General features: G+C 43.6%; 1 protein-coding gene across 7 annotated transcripts in view; it reads right to left on the bottom strand.

Moving 5' to 3' along the window:
• Positions 1–13,652, bottom strand: part of DCAF4 (DDB1 and CUL4 associated factor 4) — a 41,013-nt gene extending 27,361 nt beyond the window's left edge. For all 7 annotated transcript variants that reach the window (XR_011568991.1, XR_011568992.1, XR_011568993.1 and 4 more), the window contains exon 1: positions 13,498–13,652. The gene's annotated coding sequence lies outside the window, so the exon portion shown is untranslated. The remainder of the gene's footprint in view (positions 1–13,497) is intronic.
• Between the last annotated feature and the right edge of the window lie 1,095 nt (positions 13,653–14,747).

Genomic DNA, 14,747 nt, shown 5'->3' with positions numbered 1-14,747 from the left:
CTCTTTAGTCCTGATTCTCACGACATGTGACACCACAAAGTTTCAAGCTTCTTGAGGTTCCTGGAAGAGCTTTCTCTTGGTTCTCCCCTGACTTGTCAAGTTCATCGTTCTCTCATTTCTCCTGGGCCACCTATTCTGTGTTTCCCAACATTCTATCCCAGATGCTCTTGATTCCATATTTAATAGCATCTCACCTACAAACACAGTTTCACCTCTATCCTAGCATCCCTCCAGAGCAGGGGTCCCTAACCTCCAGGCCTCCAGACAGGTACCTCCTGCCAGATCAGCAGTGTCTCTAGATTAGAAGCAAAGCACACAATAAACGAAGCTTGCTTGAATCATCCTGAAACCACCCACCCTGGAAAACTGTCTTCCATGAAACTGGTCTCTGGTGCCAAAAGGTTGCGGACCTCTGCCCTAGAGCATCTAGTTCTCATGAAAAGGCCATCTCCTGTCTACTTCTACATGAAGCAGATTCAACATGTTCCAAAGAGTTCATAATCTCTCTCTAGTTTCCTAGCCTGCTCTCTTACCTATCTGTATTTCCCGTCTCTGAAATTCCATCAGTGCTTCACCCCATCCAAAAATATAATTTTATTAATTTTTCTCAGTAACCACTTTAATGGCTCCTGAATTTAGATCAATTACCTTAAGCCTTAGAAAAAAAAAAAGTTGTATTTATTAAAAAAAAATAATAAGTTAAAAGATTATCATTATTACCAACTCAATAAAAAGATAATGGTGAGTCAAAGGCTTCAGATCACCCAGCAGGAGGCAGGCCACTGGCCCACCTGCACCACTGTCCTCAACAGAGCAGCGCACAATCACAAAGACACAGCTAATAAGAAAGAAATGGCAGCTGCTGGTTTTGGCTGAAGACAATACCTCTAAACTACCAAGTCACACAAACACAGGTTCAGGCAATGCAACAGAACAAGGGAGGCTGACAAGATCAAGCGGAAGTCATTTTTAAAAGTCGTAACAAATAGATGTTGACCAAACATGGAAAAGAATTAAGAGTGGGATGAAACGGTATCTTTCTGTACTTTTAAGAAGTCTATTTCAGGGGTAGAGTGTGTCTTCCCTAAATGCAAACGTGGTTCAATCTCAATAACCACTTTAGGGACCAGGTTTGCACCTATCCCTCTGCGTGGAACTCTGTACTCTCACCTCCCACCATTAAATGTGATGTGAATTCTTTAAGACAAAAATCCTGCTTTGTTCTTTTTTCTATTCCTGGCACTCAGTAGCTGGCTCTTGGTAAATGTTCACTGAGCTAAAACCAACTGACCAACATCCAGCCAACCAACCAACCAGCCAACTCTGCAGCTATTTTAAATCCCAAGTAGCTTCCTTCTGCTCTGGGTATTTTCATTTGATATTCAACATACATTACAAAGTGCCCACTCACGTCAGGCACCGGGCATGGAGGGGCAGGCAGAGATAAATTGTGGTTCCCGTTCTCAAGGGACTCGGTGCTTAGAGGGAAGATGAATATGTGCACCAATTCCTGCCGTGCATCTTCAGGGTGATACAGGTCTCTCCAGGTGCAGTGGGGGAGAAGGCAGTGATGGCTCGGAGTGGAAGAGCCAGAGTGGAGACTGAATTTGAATCCAGCCCGTCAGGCAAGATGGCAGTGTGAGGAGTCTGTGAGCACTTTTTGGTGTGGCCAGAGCCTAAGGTACAAGGGGTTGGGAGATTGGGCTAGAGGCAAGCAGGGTCAGATACTGAGGTCCCTGGGTGAGTAACATTAGACCTGTATTTTAGAAAGGGCATTTCAGAGGCAGCGGTGGAGGGAATGAGCTGGAAGTTAAGGGTTGCTGCAGCAACTCAGGTTAGATGAACCCACCAACATGGAAGTGACAGTGATACCTGAGATAGAGAACCCTGAAGTTAGAAAGAGGTAGGAGGGAAATTTCATGGGAGAGGTGGGCAGAGGGCAGCTGAAAACTGACAAGTGAATAACTGGCAGTGTTCTGACCTGAGAGTCCAAGAATAAAGAAGGAAGGGCGGTTTGGGGAACAAAGTCTGACCATGAAGAAGCCAATCTCAAGATGTGTTAAAACGGGCCTGAGAATCCAGAGGGGAAATGAGGCAAAAGATACAGATTTGAAAGTCATCAGCACACGGTAACAGATTGAGACAAATGTGGCTCAAGCCAAATATACAGCGAGGATTAAAATTCAAAATTAGAGACAATTTTATTGGACAGTAACATGAAGTCAGCACAATCAGTTTTTAGATTGGTGTTTCTCTACCAAGGACGATTTCACCCACCAGGGGACATCTGGCAATTTCCAGGGACATTTTTGTTTGTCACAACTTGGGGGTGGGGAGGGGTGGGCTGCTCTGGCATCTAGTGGGTAGAAGCCTGGGATGCTGCTAACCATCCTGTAATACAGGACAGCCCCTTACAACAAATTATCCAGCTCCAAATAGTGCTGAGGTTAAGAAATCCTGCTCCAAAAGGAAATGCTCAATAACAATTTTGCTGGGGATAAAATGCTGGCTCTCAGCTCCTTGGGAACCACTCTGCCAAGCACAGATATTAAATAAGATGTGTTGTGGCAGGCTGAGCTTGGCTTTGCCTTTTAGAGTATCTTTCAAGCACTTAAAGGAATAAAGAATAATAATTTCTAAGAGACCATTATTCTAGAAAGATAATGTTAATCTCAAACAAATAAAGAAACATGACTTAACTTTTTGGAAAATGTCTGAGCAATACTTATCAAGTAATTTAAATATATTCCTTGCCTTCTTCTGGGCCTTGATCCTAAGAAAATAATCCAAAAGATTGTAAGAATTATATGCAAGACGTTTACTACAACTTTCCAACTCACTGTATGAAGCTAGGAGTCCTTTGTTGCCAAAACCAGACACAGGTATCACAAGACAAGAAAACTACAGATCAACCTACTTTATGAACACAGACACTATTCCTCAACCATATGCTAGCAAACCAAATCTAGGTTCAACACTAAAAAAAAAATCAGTGCAATACACCATATTAACAGAATAAATGAGAAAAAAATAAACAAACACCCACGTGATTATCTCAATAGATGCAAAAAAAAAAAAAATACTGGACAAAATCCAATGTCCTGCTGGACTTCCCTGGTGGTCCAGTGGTTAAGAACCCGCCTGACAAAGCAGGAGACATGGGTTTGATCCCTGGTCCAGGAAGATCCCACATGCTGTGGGGCGACTAAACCTGCATACTGCAACTACTGAAGCTTGTGTCCCCTGGGGTCTGCGCCACTGAAACGAGAAGTCCGCACAACGCAACTACAGAAAGCCTGGCCCACAGTAATGAAGATTCAACACAACCGAAAATAAATAACATTCAAAAACAAAACAGCTCTTATCTTAAAAAAAAAATCCAATATACTGTCATGACAAAAACTAGGCACAGAAGGTAACTTCCTCAACTTGATAAAGGGCATTGACAACCCCCCCACAGCTACCACCATAATGGTAAAAGACCGCAAGCTTTTCTCCTAAGATCAGGAACAAGACAAGGATGTCTGTTCTTATCATTTCCATTTAACACTGTCCTGAAAGTTCTAGCCAGGAACAATTAGGCAAGAAAAAGAAATAAAAAGAATCCAAACAGGAAAGGAAGAAGTAGAACTATTCATATCTGTAGACGACATGATGTGATACATAAAGAAAATCCTAAAGAATTCACATATACACATATGCACAGAAACTACTGGAGCTAAGAAATGAGTTAAGCAAGGCTGAAGGATGCAAAATAACTGTACTTCTGTACATGAGCAGTGAATAATCTGAAAGTGAAGTGAATACAAATCCATTTAAAATAGCACAAAAAAGAATAAAGTACTTAGTGATAAATTTAACGAGTGCACAACTCTATACATTGAAACTACAAGACATTGTTGAAAGAAATTCAAGAGGACCTAAATAAATGAGAAGACAACCATGTCACGGATTGGAAGACTTAAGATGGTCTACAAACTGATGTACAGATTTAACATACCGCTCTCAAAATTCCAACCGCTATCTTTGGAGAAGTTACTAAGTTGATCCTGAAATTCATTTGGAAATATAAGGGACACAGAAGAGTGAAAATAATCTTGAAAGAGAGCAAAGTGGAGGACTCACACTTCCCAATTTCAGTGCTACAGTAATCAAGACATCGGTATTGGCACAAGGACAGCAACATAAATCAATGGAGTAGAACTGAGAATAAAGAAAGAAAGAAATCCAGAAATAAATACATAAATACATATATTTATGGATGTATAAATATATACATCCATATATTTATGGATGAAATAATATCCAGAAATAAATCCATATATTTATTGGATATTTTATAGAAAATTTTAAAGAAAATTATTTATCTATTTCTTTTAGCTGCGCTGGGTCTTTGATGCTGAGCATGGGCTTTTCTCTAGTTGCCTCAAGTGGGGGCTACTCTCTACTTGCAGAGCGTGGGTTTCTCATTGTGGTGGCTTCTCTCGTTGCAGAGCACAGGCTGTAGGGCACACGGACTTTAGGAGTTGTGGCTTGTGGACTCAGTAGCTGTGGCACCCATGCTTAGCTCCCCACAGCATGTGGAATCCTCCTGGACCAGGGATCGAACCCATGTACCCCACACTGGCAGGTGGATTCCCAACTATTGGACCACCATGGAAATCCTGAAAATTGATTTTTGACGAAGGTGCCAAGACAATATGGGGGTGGGAGGCAGCAGCAGATAAAGAAAAATCTTTCAACTGCCCAAAGCTCTGGATATTCACCCGCAGAAGAATGAATCTGATTCCTATTTCACACCATATATAAAATTAACTTGAATGGGTCTAAGCTCTCAAACTATAAAACTTATGGAAGAAAACAAAGGTATTAATCATCAAGAACTTTGAACAAGCAACACTTTAAGTATGACACCCAAAGCACAAGGAAAAACAGCTTAATTAGACTTCATCAAAAGTAAAAACTTTTGTGCTAAGAACACTATCAAGAAAGTAAGGATGAAACTGGAGCCGATTATACAGAGTGAAGTAAGCCAGAAAGAAAAACACCAATACAGTATACTAACGCATATATATGGAATTTAGAAAGATGGTAATGATAACCCTGTATGGGAGATAGCAAAAGAGACACAGATGTATATAACAGTCTTTTGGACTCTGTGGGCGGGGGGGGGGGGGTGGGGGTGAAGGGGGGTGGGGGGGTGGGGGTGGGGGGAGATGATTTGGAAGAATGGCATTGAAACATGTATAATATCATATAAGAAACAAATCGCCAGTCCAGGTTAGATGCAGGATACAGGAAGCTTGGGGCTGGTGCACTGGGATGACCAAGAGGGATGGTATGGGGAGGGAGGTGGGAGGGGGGTTCAGGATTGGGAACACGTGTACACCCATGGCAAATTCATGTTGATGTACAGCAAATCCAATACAATATTGTAATCAGCCTCTAATTAAAATAAATAAATTAAAAAAAAAATGAAAGTGAAAAGACAACCCACAGAATGCGAGAAAGTATTTTTAAATCATGTATTTGATAAGGATCTAGTATCCAAAATATATATACAACTCAACAAGAAAAAAATAACTCAATGAAAAATAAGGAAAAAAATCTGAAGACAATTCTTCAAACATATACCACTTAGAAATGTGGTAAACAGCCACTTAGAACATGAAAAGATGCTCAGCATCATTAGTCATTGTGCTGTGTGCTTAGTCACTCAGTCGAGCAAGACTCTGTGACCCTGTAGGACTGTAGCCCGCCAGGAGCCTCTGTTCATGGGGATTCTCCAGGCAAGAATACTGGAGTGGGATGCCATGCCCTCCTCCAGAGGATCTTCCCAACCCAGGAATCGAACCCAGGTGTCCCGCATTCCAGGCAGATTCCTTACCATCTGAGCCAGTGTCCGACTCTTTGCGACCCCATGGACTGTAGCCCACCAGGGTCCTTGGTCCATGGGATTTTCCAGGCATGAATACTGGAGTGGGTTGCCATTCCCTTCTCCAGGGGATCTTCCTGACCCAGGGATCGAACCCAGGTCTCCCGAATTGTAAGCAGACGCTTTACCGTCTGAGCTACCAGGGAAGTCCCCTCATTAGTCATTACTGCTGCTGCTGCTAAGTCGCTTCAGTCGTGTCTGACTCTGTGCGACCCCATAGACGGCAGCCCACCAGGCCCCTTTCTCCAGGCAAGAACACTGGAGTGGGTTGCCATTTCCTCCTCCAATGCATGAAAGTGAAAAGTGAAAGTGAAGTCGCTCAGTCATTACTAGGTAGATGCCTAGTAACAATAAGATACCACTTTATCTCTCTCAGGATGGCTACAAAAAAAGAAAAAAGTACTGGTGAAGATGTGAAGAAACTTCTGGTGGGAATGTAAAACACTACAGTCACTATGGAAAACAGTTTGGCAATTCCTCAAAGGATTACACACAGAGTTACCATATGACTTAACAAAATCCAGCAGAAATGAAAATATATGGCCATATAAAGATCTGGACAGTAATGTTCATAGCAGTATTATTCATAACTGCCCCAAAGAGTAAATAATAAAAGTTTCTATCAACTGATGAATCAGTAAAAATATAGCACATCCATACAACAGACTGTTACTCAGGCATAAAAAAAAATGTACTATTGACGGAAGCTACATCATGGATGAACCTTGAAAATACTATGCTAAGTGAAAGAAGTGGGACAGAAAGAGCTACATACTGTGTGACTTATTTGATGTACATGAAATCTTCAAAATAGGCACATTCAGAGAGGCAGAACGAGAGAAGCGGTTTTTCAGGGGCTGAAGGAGGAGGGGTACAGAGTATGGGGAGCATAAAGGGCCAGGTCCTCTTTTTTTTTAAAGCTTCCTGAAAGCCTGTTTTTCTGTTATGAATAACTGCTTTTTCCAGTTATCCCCAGATGAGTTGATGAAGACTCTGATTAAACTGTTTTATGCGTCTAAGAATAAGAGTAACTATTACATCTTTTTATTATCTAGGTGGTAGCTTTGAAAAATTTTTATAGAATTTTAAATGATTTATGATGTTCCATGTGTTCTTGTTTGTTTTCTTAGGTAACATTCCATCAAATTACTAGTACCATATATAATACTAGTGTATGACAGCAGTTAAAAAATGTTTTAAATTATAATTGATTTACAATGTGTTAATTTCTGCTGAACAGAAAAGTGATTTAGTTACACACACACATTCTTTTTTAAAGTGTTCATTTCCAATATGGTTTATCACAGGATACTGAACACAGCTCTGTTCTGTGCAGTAGGACCTTGTTTATCCATCCATTCTACATGTAATAGCTCACATCTGAGAACCTTAACCTCCCACTCCACCCCTCCAACCTGCCTCCCCCTTAGCAACCACAAGCCTCTTCTCTATGAGCATGACAGCAGTTTCACTTGTTTTAAAGTCAGAATCAAACTGAATATGACTTTAAACTAAAATTTATGCTTTGTGCATTTGTAAAACATGGATACACTGGTATCATATTTCCTTTATTCTACTTGATTATACACTTGTTGAAAGGTAAATTTACAGATCAAATGATGGAACTTAAGGATTCAGTGAAAGTTTTTTTTTTTCCTCTCTCTTTTTTAAAAAGAAAACTTGTCTTTTTAGTTAAAGCTTCATGGAACAGAATTTATATTTAATCAGAATGACTAGACAGGATCCTTTTGGGAAGTCAATCTAAAAGAAGCTAACAGGAATTGGTAGAACTTTTGGTTTTTGATATTTACTTACTACAGGCACAGTGTAGTAATATGAAATACTTTGAAGACCATAATTTAAAAAAAAAAGTGTCAGAGTTATACAAAAAGACCATATATCACTGGGTAGGAAGTTGACTAGGTAGGCAGTGAAATGACTGGGTGTGTAATATTTTTTAAAACCTTGATTTTGGGTCAGCATAAATAATCCTTTAATTTTCCCCCTACTTTCAGCCGCATTTTGATGTTTAGCAGAGCAAACCAGAATAAAGTTCTATTAATTCAGCAATCCTGAAATCTGAGTCATATTAAGATAAAAATGAAACTGAGGAAAGCTAGTTTCCTTCTTCTGTAATATCTAATTCATCTTCTTATTGATCCTTTCTTAGTCCACAGGTGGACACTTGTCCTGTTCCAGACAATGAGCTGAGCAATCTCTGAAAAGGACTCTGTGAATGTACTCTTACAATATATGTGAGATGGATAATCGGGTGAATACCTAGAGCTTCTGAAAACCTCAGAGCTTCTCATCAATCTTTTGTATATTTTGGTAGGGAGCAGTGTATACCTCTGAAGCTTTGCTGAGAAAAAGCATTTCAATAATGATAAATTCTGAAAATACAGTCTTCTTTTCCTTTACTTTCTGCTTTTCAGAACCGCCAACCATTTCCTCCAGATGAGGGCTGTCTGTACAGCATCCACTGTAGCTCTTTATAACTGGGTTCATCAGGAAATAACACATCCAGCGGAAGGGTGTGCTGATATATTCTTTCTACTTCAGGTAGCTGTTTGGCGACTCCATTTCTTGATGATGATGTCACTGTGAGGTCATCACGTTTCCTTTATGGTTCCTTCCACTCACTGCTTCGGCGTGCAGACAATCCTGAAGGTCGGCACATGCTTCAGCGGTTTTTTGGCCCCCACTTCAAAGCTGGGGTCTTTTGTGAGGCTCTCATGTGGGCAAGTCGGCTCTGACTTGCAGCCTGGAAGTTTACTGTGCGTGCATGCCAAAGATTTGCACAGCTCACCAAATTGCTCCTGGACTGGAATGCAAAAGTAGGAAGTCAAGAAACACCTGGAGTAACAGGCAAATTTGGCCTTGGAATACGGAATGAAGCAGGGCAAAGACTAATAGAGTTTTGCCAAGAAAATGCACTGGTCATAACAAACACCCTCTTCCAACAACACAAGAGAAGACTCTATACGTGGACATCACCAGATGGTCAACACCGAAATCAGAATGATTATATTCTTTGCAGCCAAAGATGGAGCTCTATACAGTCAGCAAAAACAAGACCAGGAGCTGACTGTGGCTCAGACCATGAACTCCTTATTGCCAAATTCAGACTTAAATTGAAGAAAGTAGGGAAAACCACTAGACCATTCAGGTATGATCAAATCCCTTATGATTATACAGTGGAAGTGAGAAATAGATTTAAGGGCCTAGATCTGATAGATAGAGTACCTGATGAACTATGGAATGAGGTTTGTGACATTGTACAGGAGACAGGGATCAAGACCATCCCCATGGAAAAGAAATGCAAAAAAGCAAAATGGCTGTCTGGGGAGGCCTTACAAATAGCTATGAAAAGAAGAGAAACAAAAAGCAAAGGAAAAAAGGAAAGATATAAACATCTGAATGCAGAGTTCCAAAGAGTAGCAAGAAGAGATAAGAAAGCCTTCTTCAGCAATCAATGCAAAGAAATAGAGGAAAACAACAGAATGGGAAAGACTAGAGATCTTTTCAAGAAAATCAGAGATACCAAAGGAACATTTCATGCAAAGATGGGCTTGATAAAGGACAGAAATGGTATGGACCTAACAGAAGCAGAAGATATTAAGAAGAGATGGCAAGAATACACGAACAACCGTACAAAAAAGATCTTCACGACCCAGATAATCACGATGGTGTGATCACCCACCTAGAGCCAGATATCCTGGAATGTGAAGTCAAGTGGGCCTTAGAAAGCATCACTACGAACAAAGCTAGTGGAGGTGATAGAAATCCAGTTGAGCTATTCCAAATCCTGAAAGATGATGCTGTGAAAGTGCTGCACTCAATATGCCAGCAAATTCGGAAAACTCAGCAGTGGCCACAGGACTGGAAAAGGTCAGTTTTCACTCCAATCCCAAAGAAAGGCAATGTCAAAGAATGCTCAAACTACCGCACAATTGCACTCATCTCACACACTAGTAAAAGTAATGCTCAAAATTCTCCAAGCCAGGCTTCAGCAATATGTGAACTGTGAACTTCCTGATATTCAAGCTGGTTTTAGAAAAGGCAGAGGAACCAGGGATCAAATTGCCAACATCCGCTGGATCATGGAAAAAGCAAGAGAGCTCCACAAAAACATCTATTTCTGCTTTATTGACTATGCCAAAGCCTTTGACCGTGTGAATCACAATAAACTGTGGAAAATTCTGAAAGAGATGGGAATACCAGACCACCTGGCCTCTTGAGAAACCTGTATGCAGGTCAGGAAGCAACAGTTAGAACTGGACATGGAACAACAGACTGGTTCCAAATAGGAAAAGGAGTACGTCAAGGCTGTATATTGTCACCCTGTTTATTTAACTTATATGCAGAGTACATCATGAGAAATGCTGGACTGGAAGAAACACAAGCTGGAATCAAGATTGCCAGGGAGGAATATCAATAACCTCAGATATGCAGATGATACCACCCTTATGGCAGAAAGTGAAGAGGAACTAAAAAGCCTCTTGATGAAAGTGAAGTGGAGAGTGAAAAAATTGGCTTAAAGCTCAACATTCAGAAAACAAAGATCATGACATGCGGTCCCATCACTTCATGGGAAATAGGTGGGGAAACAGTGGAAACAGTGTCAGACTTTATTTTTCTGGGCTCCAAAATCACTGCAGATGGTGACTGCAGCCATGAAATTAAAAGACACTTATTCCTTGGAAGGAAAATTATGACCAACCTAGATAGCATATTTGGAGAAGGCAATGGCACCCCACTCCAGTACTCTTGCCTGGAAAATCCCATGGATGGAGGAGCCTGGTAGGCTGCAGTCCATGGGGTCGTGAAGAGTCGGACACGACTGAGCAACTTCACTTTCACTTTTCACTTTCATGCATTGGAGAAGGAAATGGCAACCCACTCCAGTGTTCTTGCCTGGAGAATCCCAGGGACGGGGGAGCCTGGTGGGCTGCCATCTATGGGGTTGCACAGCAGCAGATAGCATATTCAAAAGCAGAGACATTACTTTGCCAACAAAGGTCTGTCTAGTCAAGGCTATGGTTTTTCCTGTGGTCATGTATGGATGTGAGAGTTGGACTGTGAAGAAGGCTGAGCGCCGAAGAATTGATGCTTTTGAGCTGTGGTGTTGGAGAAGACTCTTGAGAGTCCCTTGGACTGCAAGGAGATCCAACCAGTCCATTCTGAAGGAGATCAGCCCTGGGATTTCTTTGGAAGGAATGATGCTAAAGCTGAAACTCCAGTACTTTGGCCACCTTATGGGAAGAGTTGACTCATTGGAAAAGACTCTGATGCTGGGAGGGATTGGGGGCAGGAGGAGAAGGGGACGACAGAGGATGAGATGGCTGGATGGCATCACTGACTTGATGGACGTGAGTCTTGGTGAACTCCGGGATTTGGTGATGGACAGGGAGGCCTGGTGTGCTGTGATTCATGGGGTGGCAAAGAGTCGGACACGACTGAGTGACTGATCTGATCTGAGCTTCGCAGGTTTTTCAGGGTACCGCTTCCTTCCTCTTCCCCAGACACCATTCCAGGCCAGGTGGCCAAATCCTGAAGGTGCAGCCTGGAAAAGGCCAGGCCTGGGAATCTCAGACCTAACCAGGAAGCCTCTCTCCTGGCCTCTGTGCAAGGTGGCCCAGTCCTGCCGAAATTCAGCACGGGGCCAAGGCTCACTGCCCTGTCCTACCCAGCACGTGGCCCGCAGTGGCTTCCTTGGGGAGTGATGAAAATGTCCTGGAATAAGATGGTCACAGGGCTTCCCAGGCGGCGCTAATGGTAAATAACCTATCTGCGAATGCAGGAGTCATAAGAGATCCAAGAGACATGGGGTTTGATCCTTGGTTCTGGAAGATCCCCTGGAGAAGGGCATGGCAATCCACTCCAGTATTCTTACCTGGAGAATTCCATGGGCAGCAGAGCCTGGTGGGCTAGAGTCTACAGGGTCATAAAGAGTCAGACACCATTTAGTGACTAACGCAGCACGCACACACGCAAGATGGTCAGACGACATTGGAAATATTGTACAAAACCTGCCAAACGGTGCATTATAAAAAGGCGAATTATATATATCCAAGTGAAAGTCGCTCAGTCATGTCCGACTCTTTGCGACCCTATGGACTATACAGACTGCGGAATTCTCCAGGTCAAAATACTGGAGTAGGTGAAAGTGAAAGTGAAGTTGCTCAGTTGTGTCCCACTCTTTGTGACCCCATGGACTATAGCTTACCAGGCTCCTCCGTCCATGGGATTTTCCAGGCAAGACTACTGGAGTGGGTTGCCATTGCCTTCCCCTTTTCCAGGGGATCTTCCCAACCCAGGGATCGAATCCAGGTCTCCCGCATTGCAGGTGGCTTCTTTACCAGCTGAGCCACCAGGGAAGCCCAAACAAACAAAAATTTTCCTGCTACAAAAGTACTATGACGTTTATAAATGAGACATATCCTAAATATCCAGCGACAGATGAGTTAAGATTATAGAGGTTACTGGACTGCAGCGTGGGAAACGCTACCGCCACTGGCTTGAAAAGCCCCACATAAAATGACCTCTGCAGGGGGCTTGCCCTGCCCACCCTGAGTAGTATTTAAAAGCACCTCACAAATGAAGGAAATCAAGGCTTTGAAGGCTAAATATGGTACCCAGAAAGACACAATGGGGTGGGGGTTAGGGGTTGGGGAAGGGATTCTACTCCTGCTGGTCCGCCTCAGGACACCACCTCAACTGCGATCTCCACGATTATTTAAAACTAGAGTTTGGGGTTTTGTAATTTTGTTTCGTCCTGGAAGCTGTGGCCTCAGTTTTCTTTCTTTAGAGCTGTTGGATTCAGAGGACAAGGTCTGTGGACCACCCCATGTCCGTCCAGGGGAAAGGGGAGGGGGTAGTCATGGTTTCTAAGGTCAACTGGGGTGACGACGAGGCTTCTTGGACATAGCTAGTGCTAGCTTCGTCGCTAAGGCACCTCGGTGCGGAAGTTAACTTCGGGAAGTGTGGTTTCACCCCGTGGCCCCACCGCTTGCTAGTGACCTCGGGTAAATGACAATTTCACTAGGGCTCGTTCTGCGTCCGACAGAGGTACTGCCGCCGACCTCATGGGGTTAGTGTGCGGAAAGCTTCGATAATGCTTATAAAGCAGTTGGTAGTGCATAGCACTGTAGGTGCTTGCCTTAACTGCTATGCTGACCTGTCTGAAAGCCAACCACAATCTGAACTTCCAGGTAAAACCGCCACCAAGAGCCCGCAGTCCAGCCACTGGCAGCTATCGGGTGGCACTTTGACATCCCAATTTAAAAGAACGCTCCATCGGGGCAGACACGGAGCGGCGAAACTCAGGGCTTTCCTCTCCCGTCTCTACGGCTGTAAATCGAACAGGACGAGCGAGCTCCACGCGCCCACAGACTCCACTCAACCAGAGTTAGCCCGCCCAGCCCCCTACCCACGCCGGGGTCCGCGCGGCTCCTCCTCTCCGCCCCTTTTCTTGGGCCTTGCCCCCCACCTCCACTATCAGAGGAGCAGCAGCAGCCCCCTAACCGACGCCAACAGTACTCCAGTCAGCGCAGACTTACTCGATCAGAGGATTTTTTTCCGGCTCTCCCTCGGGCCCAGGGTCCACAGGTGCCGGGTGCGAAGCGTGGAAGACCCGGAAAGACCGAAGGGTAGCGTCTGCCACTTAGTTGCGTCCACTCTCGCGTTGTCGCAGCGGATAGGGAGATGGCAGCCGCCCCTCCTTTCTCATTGGACGCGTCTTCTGACGGGCTATGCCAATAAGGGTGGATCTTAGGGAGGGGCGGGGTTGAGGTCTCGGCTCCGCCCAGGCCTGCGAAAAGGCAGCGAATCGGCGGCTGTATTCTTTGGGCTCCTCCCTTTGGGGCGGGGTCAATCATGTTTAGGGTGGAGACAGACGCGTTTTGGGGCTGGGCCTGGCCGGGCCGGGCTGGGCCAGAGGCGAGTTGAAACTTCCCAAGCTGTGGCTACCCCACCCAGCACCGGGTATTTTCTGTGTCCAACCCGGTTAATCCAGCCCAGGAAAGTCCTCTCGCTGCTTGGGACCCCCTCCTTTAAACTTACGGAGGAGGAAAGAGTCTGTTGTGGAAAGGGCGAAGGAGGGTCTGAGATGAGAGGAAAAAGGAACCGGTGATGAACTGGTGGTGACCTCTGGTAGCTTGAGACTACTGACCGTAGGTCTGCGTGGCTCCAAGCTGCAGAAGAGCGTGCCCTCAGATTCAGTTCGGGAGCTTCCGCTGTAGATCAAGTTCTATTTCCTTCTTGCTGTGTGACCTTGGGGAAGTCTCTTCCGTTTCTGTGACTTGATTTCTTCTCCTGAAACAAGGAAGTAGATCTAACGTTCTGATGTTCTCTCTAGTGGAAAGTTTGTTTATACAATGAATAGTTCCAGTATGGTTTCTCTGTGCTGTGCCTGCTCCAGGTGTCAGCTGACATAAAAGATGGAAAATGGAATCCTGTGTAGGGCCCTTTACCAGAAGTGGCAGTTTGCTTTTTTTTTTTTTTCAGATTTTGTTTATCTTTATTGTAATTGAAATATAGTTGATTTACAATATTGTGTTAGTTTCTGGTGTACAGCAAAGTGATTCAATTTTGTATATATATATATTTCTTTTCCATTATGGTTTGTTATGTGATATTGTCTACAGTTCCTGTGCTATACAGTAAGACCTTGTTGTTTATTCATTCTATATATATTCTGGAAACTGCAACCTCCCACTCCATGCCTCCCTCACTCCCCTTCCCCTTGGCAACTAACTACAGGTATGTTCTCTATGTACAAGTGACAGTTTTGTGAGGATAGCTGGGTTCA

This window comes from Bos indicus, chromosome 10 (genome assembly GCF_029378745.1).
Source record: "Bos indicus isolate NIAB-ARS_2022 breed Sahiwal x Tharparkar chromosome 10, NIAB-ARS_B.indTharparkar_mat_pri_1.0, whole genome shotgun sequence".
NCBI classification, from domain to species: domain Eukaryota; kingdom Metazoa; phylum Chordata; class Mammalia; order Artiodactyla; family Bovidae; genus Bos; species Bos indicus.
Note: the sequence above shows the minus strand (reverse complement) of the source record. Positions and strands in the feature narration are given on the sequence as shown.